Genomic DNA, 6,000 nt, shown 5'->3' with positions numbered 1-6,000 from the left:
CTATTAAGCACCATGCTAAACTGGATAACCATTGTTTCATCAATTCACTGACGTAACATCTTGTAAGAATCTTGTTTCAGAGTTCTGGCCCATAAAGGAGAAGAGCAGAGCTATGGTACAAACTTTGTGAGGAACATGATAAACTGCACCTTCAAAAAACAGAGAGGTATCCAATTGGAGGAGTAGCCCTAGTTGCATAAATTATTCAGTCTACACATGTTCTGTCTCACTGATGGTATGGAATCCTGCAAGAGGTTGCTCTTCATGTGCATGTAGCAAGACGAAAAAGACTAATTTTTCCTAGCTATTCCTCTATATATTTTCTTTAATTGTGTCTCTGACTCAAACCCCTGTGTCTTTTGGTTCAGTTTATTAAAAAGCAAACACTGTGGTGGGTTCATACATAGTAGTTTTGAATTGATAATGACCCAAAGTAACCTTGAACCTGAATAGAGCCTTCTCAAATCCACACATGATAAAGACACACAATTTTACTCATTTTATAAGGGAACAATACAGCAAATGACTTAAAAGAATATTGGAATCATAAGTAGTTTCCCCAGTCACTCTGGTATCCCACTTTCAGATTGTTAGTGATTAGTTGTTAAATCACAAATCTATGATTTAGAAGAGACTCAAGAGGTTTCTTTCATATATTCTACATATAATCCAGCACTCTTATTTCAAAGATGAGGGAATTCTAATTTAAGAAGGCTGAAGACCTTGCTTAAATGTGAGAATTGGGTGAGTTTAGTTTCCACAGGGTTAAATAAGAAAAATGAAACTGAAACCTACAAAATGACACCTAAAAGTTACAAAACATATAAAAGGAAGTCACAAATTAGAATAAAAAAGCACTATGAGAAGTGATTGGGATAAGAAACCAATGAGATGTAATCAGGAGTGGGGACTCATACTCACCCGGGAAATTAAGTGCTCTGGATAGACTGTAACTACTATAGGACTCAGTAAATGGGGAATCAGGGGAGGAATTTGCATTTCAGGACTGGGTATAAAAAGACATGTTTTATTTATCTTAAATGTGTCTACTACCTTAGATACCCACTCTTGCAAGAACATAAAATAAAATTCTTTCCTGGCTTCATCAATGAGTCTGAAAAGTTATTGGTAAGTTATTGGTAAGATTGTGTCTTACATAAATAAGATTTAGCTGTATGAACTATAAGCACAGGATTTAAAACTAGGTTTTCTGACTCCAGAAACAATGTTCTTTTTACTAGGTTATGCTAGACTTCATCCTCATCATATCATATCCTTTTCATTTGATCAACTTTGTTCTGGAAGAAAGGAATGATTCCCTGGCATTTCCAATTTTATCACATTGGGTGCTTAGTAATTTAATATCCTTGCCTTTCCCATATATAATATTTATTTTCTAATATGACCCTAATCCTATAAATTATAAAAACAAGTCTTTTTTTCTGGCTAATTGCAATCTAAACCACTTCTGAATAGAAAGGCTGTTAAATACAGTATTCACATCACTATGTTTTTTTTTTTTTTCCTGTAAAGTGAAAGGGCAGAAGAGGGAAATTGGATTATGTGACTTCTAAGGTCCCTTCTAGCTCTAACTCTGTATATAGTCTTTTGTTCAGTTTTTTTTTTTTTTCAGTCAGGTCCAATTCTTTGTGACCCCATTTGGAGTTTTCTTGGCAGAGATACTGAAGGAGCTTGCCATTTCCTTCTCCAGCTCATTTTACAGGTGAGGAACTAAAGCAAACCAGGTTAAGTCACTTGTCCAGTGTTAAAAGAATATGTATGTCTGAGACTGTATTTGAACTCAAGAAGAAGAGTTTTTCTGTCTTCAGGCCCAGCACTCTATCTCTAATTGGCTGCAATTAGAAACACAATAATATATTCACAGAGAAGAACAAATCAGATTCCAATCTGCCTGAAACTTGTCAATTGAAGGGACTATGTAACCCCAATAATGTTCTCCCAAAAGATTATTTAATGACTGAATATTCCCTTAGCAAAAAAAAACCAATGAATAATAGATAGGAATAAGTTTGCTGCAAAAATAGTTCTATATGGATTTATGTTATCTTTCAAATAATGAGCTAGCCTAAGCTCATAATTCATAAGGAATCAGAGATTAAAAAAAATCATTGTAGCTCAAAAGCTATTTGCATAAAACTTTCCTTCTTGATAGAGATGGGTCATTCAATGCTCCTATAACTACATGACAAGCAATGTTATTGAGAGAGAAAAGAGGGAAGTTGGTCCTCCAGCTTCTGGCTTCAAGAGAAAATAGTTCCAGATTCTCATGTCACCTTCTTCCCAGATACTTTCTTTTTCTTCAAGAACCTGAAAAAATCTGGAATCCATGACTTCCCTCTTGAAGCTGGAAGCTACAAGAGTAGGATCTCTCTTCTCTCAACCTCTCATCAATTCCATCCCTTTCCTAGAATATTGAATAATGGAATATCAATCAATCTTTTTCAGTGAGGTTAGTTTTATACAATTGGTCTTAGAGCCATAGGTTGTACCATTCATTTATTTGTAGCTATGTTTCCAATTTAATCCAATGGTCTCTGCTCTCAAGAAGCCTGTATTCTATTATACATAAACAAGTAAATAAATTCAAGGCACATACAAACACTAAGTGATTTCAGGCTTGAGGATGTGCAAAATAATCTCAGGTAGAAGATAAAACCTGAGTTTTGCCTTGAAGGAAGTGAAGAAATCTATGAAGTAAGGACTTTTCCAGACATGAAGGAATACTAATACAAAGTCAAATAGAAATAGAATGTAATATACTAAGAACAGCTGGTGTGTCAGTTAGACTGGAGCAAAGTTAATGAAAGGAGAAACATGAAAAGATCTTAGGAAGGTAGTCAGACCAGAGAGATCTTTAAAGTTTAAGGTTTTTTTTTTTTGTTTAATACTGGAGGCAATATTTTAAGAACATTTTTTTGGGGGGGGCATCTCTTTAAAAGAGGATCAAATAGGGAAGAGACTGAAAAAAGAGAAATCTAGGAAATAGTCTGTTGCAATATTCTAAATAAGGAGTAATGAAAGTTTGGAGCTAGGATAGAGACAGTAAAAGTAGATAAATGTTATTGAGAAGACTAACCTATTGAAGTCTGATAACTGATTGGTTATAAAAATTTGGGAAGAGGAAAGAGTCAAGGATAATGCCAAGCATGAACCTAGATGACTAAAGATGTTGGTTATTCCATCAATAGAAATATGAAAATTTGAAGGAGAGGTGGGTTTGGGGAGAAACCCACGTGATTCAATCAAATGTGCTAAGTTTTATGCAACATTTGAGTAAAAATGTCTATTGGGTAGTAGGAAATTTGGGGTTGCAATTCAGCAGAGAGCCTGTAAAATAGCAAATAACTGACTGAAAGCCCAATATGAACAGCATTTGTTATATGATTGATATGCTTGATGTTACTTATAAAATAGAGCATAATAATTCCTGAACTATTTACTTTCAATATTGATTGATTTTAAGGATTAAATGAGATGACATGTAAATCTAAAATATATTATTCTACCCTATTTCTAGCTTAAAGTCTTTGCCTTAGAGGTAGCACAGAGCAGTGTTAGACTTATAGTCAGGAAGACCTGGATTCAAATCCAGTCCCTGACCCTTATTGTCCATGTAACCACGAAAAAGTTGCTTAACATCTCCAAAGCTTAAATTTTTCATTTGTAAAATAGGTATAATATAACACTAGTAACTACTTCCCAGTATAATTATGTAGCTCATTGTGAAGCTCATTTACATATGAAACACCTTGAAGAACTTAACAATCTATATAAATGATAATGATAATAATTATTATCTATTTCATAATTATACATATAGGGCTTTTAAAAGAAGCACCTTGTGGGATGGCTGTTTGATGTTTTGATTCACAGGAAAAATAATTCTTTGGAAATCATCATTCTTCCTTATGGTTCCCTAACAAATGAAAAACTGATGTTATTGCAAATTTGTACCAATTGAATTTCATGTGCATTTTTAGTCAGAATTTTCATAGTATTATAATTTAAAGAACTTGGGAGATATATATATATATATATGTGTGTATGTGTGTGTGTGTGTGTGTGTATATATATATATATATATATATATATATATATATATATATATATATATATACACACACACACATATCTATTATATTTACCTTCTGGATGCTTCTGAAATGTGGATATCAATCTGTACAAGTGTTTTTTACTTCTCAAAACTGAATTCCTTTGACTATAAAACACTGCTGAAACCCAGTACCCAGAACCCAGGCTTCTAGAAAGTTTGATATTAATGCAAAGACTTTTGGGGAGAATATATGAAGAAACTATGTAGAAATATATTCTCAAGGGAAAGACTTCTATCTCTAGGCAGGGCAATAGTAAGCATCTGCTCAATTTGAAGTACTTGTTTCTAGAATGCTCCTGGAATGGTCCTAATATACCCTTAGCCATATTTTCAACAGTTTCTTAACTTTCTATTTCCCCATTCCAGAATTGTATACTCAACCAATCTCCCCTCTCCCGTCACATATTTTTTCCAAGGAAAACAAATAAAAATTAATAAATGACAAATAAAAAGGAGAGACAGACCATATGCTTTTCTTAGACTTACCAATAAATACTTATTAGTTCTTTCTTTTTTCTTTTGAGTCCTATGTATATGGGTTTAGATGTATAGAATGTGTTTACCCTGTAGTATCTCTGGTGTGAGGGTTGCCAAACCCTTTTCTTTTTTGTCTTTTTAAATTTTTAATAGCTTTTTATTTACAAATTATATGTATGGATAATTTTACAGCATTGACAATTGCCAAACCTTTTGTTCCAATTTTTTCCCTCCTTCTCCCCATCCCCTCCCCTAGATGGCAGGATGACCAGTAGATGTTAAATATATTAAAGTATGAATTAAATACAAAATAAGTATACATGACCAAACCGTTATTTTGCTGTATAAAAAGAATCGGATTCTGAAATATTGTACAATTAGCCTGTGAAGGAAATCCAAAATGCAGGCAGGCAAAAATATAGGGATTGGGAATTCAATGTAATGGTTCTTAGTCTCCCAGAGTTCTTTCGCTGGGCGTATCTGGTTCAGTTCTTTACTGCTCTATTGGAACTGATTTGGTTCATCTCATTATTGAAGATGGCCAGGTCCATCAGAATTGATCATCATATAGTATTGTTGTTGAAGTATATAATGATCTCCTGGTTCTGCTCGTTTCACTCAGCATCAGTCCATGTGAGTCTCTCCAGGCCTCTCTGAAATCGCCCTGTTGGTCATTTCTTACCGAACAATAATATTCATATACCACAATTTATTCAGACATATTCCAATTGATGGGCATCCACTCAGTTTCCAGTTTCTGGCCACTATAGAGAGGGCTGACACAAACATTTTGGCACATACAGGTCCCTTTCCCTTCTTTAGTATCTCTTTGGGATATAAGCCCAGTAGAAACACTGCTGGATCAAAGGGTATGCACAGTTTGATAACTTTTTGAGCATAGTTCCAAATCGTTCTCCAGAATGGCTGGATGTGTTCACAATTCCATCAACAATGTATTAGTATTCCAGTTTTCCCACATCCCCTCCAACATTCCACATTATCTTTCCCTGTCATTCTTGCCAATCTGACAGGTATGTAGTGGTATCTCAGAGTTGTCTTAATTTACATTTCTCTGATTAATAATGACTTGGAGCATCTTTTCATATGTCTATAAATAGTTTCAATTTCTTCATTTGAGAATTGTCTGTTCATATCCTTTGAACATTTAACAATTGGAGAATGGCTTGTTTTCTTATAAATTAGAGTCAATTCTCTATATATTTTGGAAATGAGGCCTTTATCAGAACCTTTGAGTGTAAAAATATTTTCCCAGTTTATTGCTTCCCTTCTAATCTTGTCTGCATTAGTTTTGTTTGTAGAAAAACTTTTCAGTTTGATATAATTAAAATTTTCTATTTTTTGATCAGTAATGATCTCTAGCTCTTCCA

This window comes from Antechinus flavipes, chromosome 3 (genome assembly GCF_016432865.1).
Source record: "Antechinus flavipes isolate AdamAnt ecotype Samford, QLD, Australia chromosome 3, AdamAnt_v2, whole genome shotgun sequence".
Classification (NCBI taxonomy): domain Eukaryota; kingdom Metazoa; phylum Chordata; class Mammalia; order Dasyuromorphia; family Dasyuridae; genus Antechinus; species Antechinus flavipes.
Note: the sequence above shows the minus strand (reverse complement) of the source record.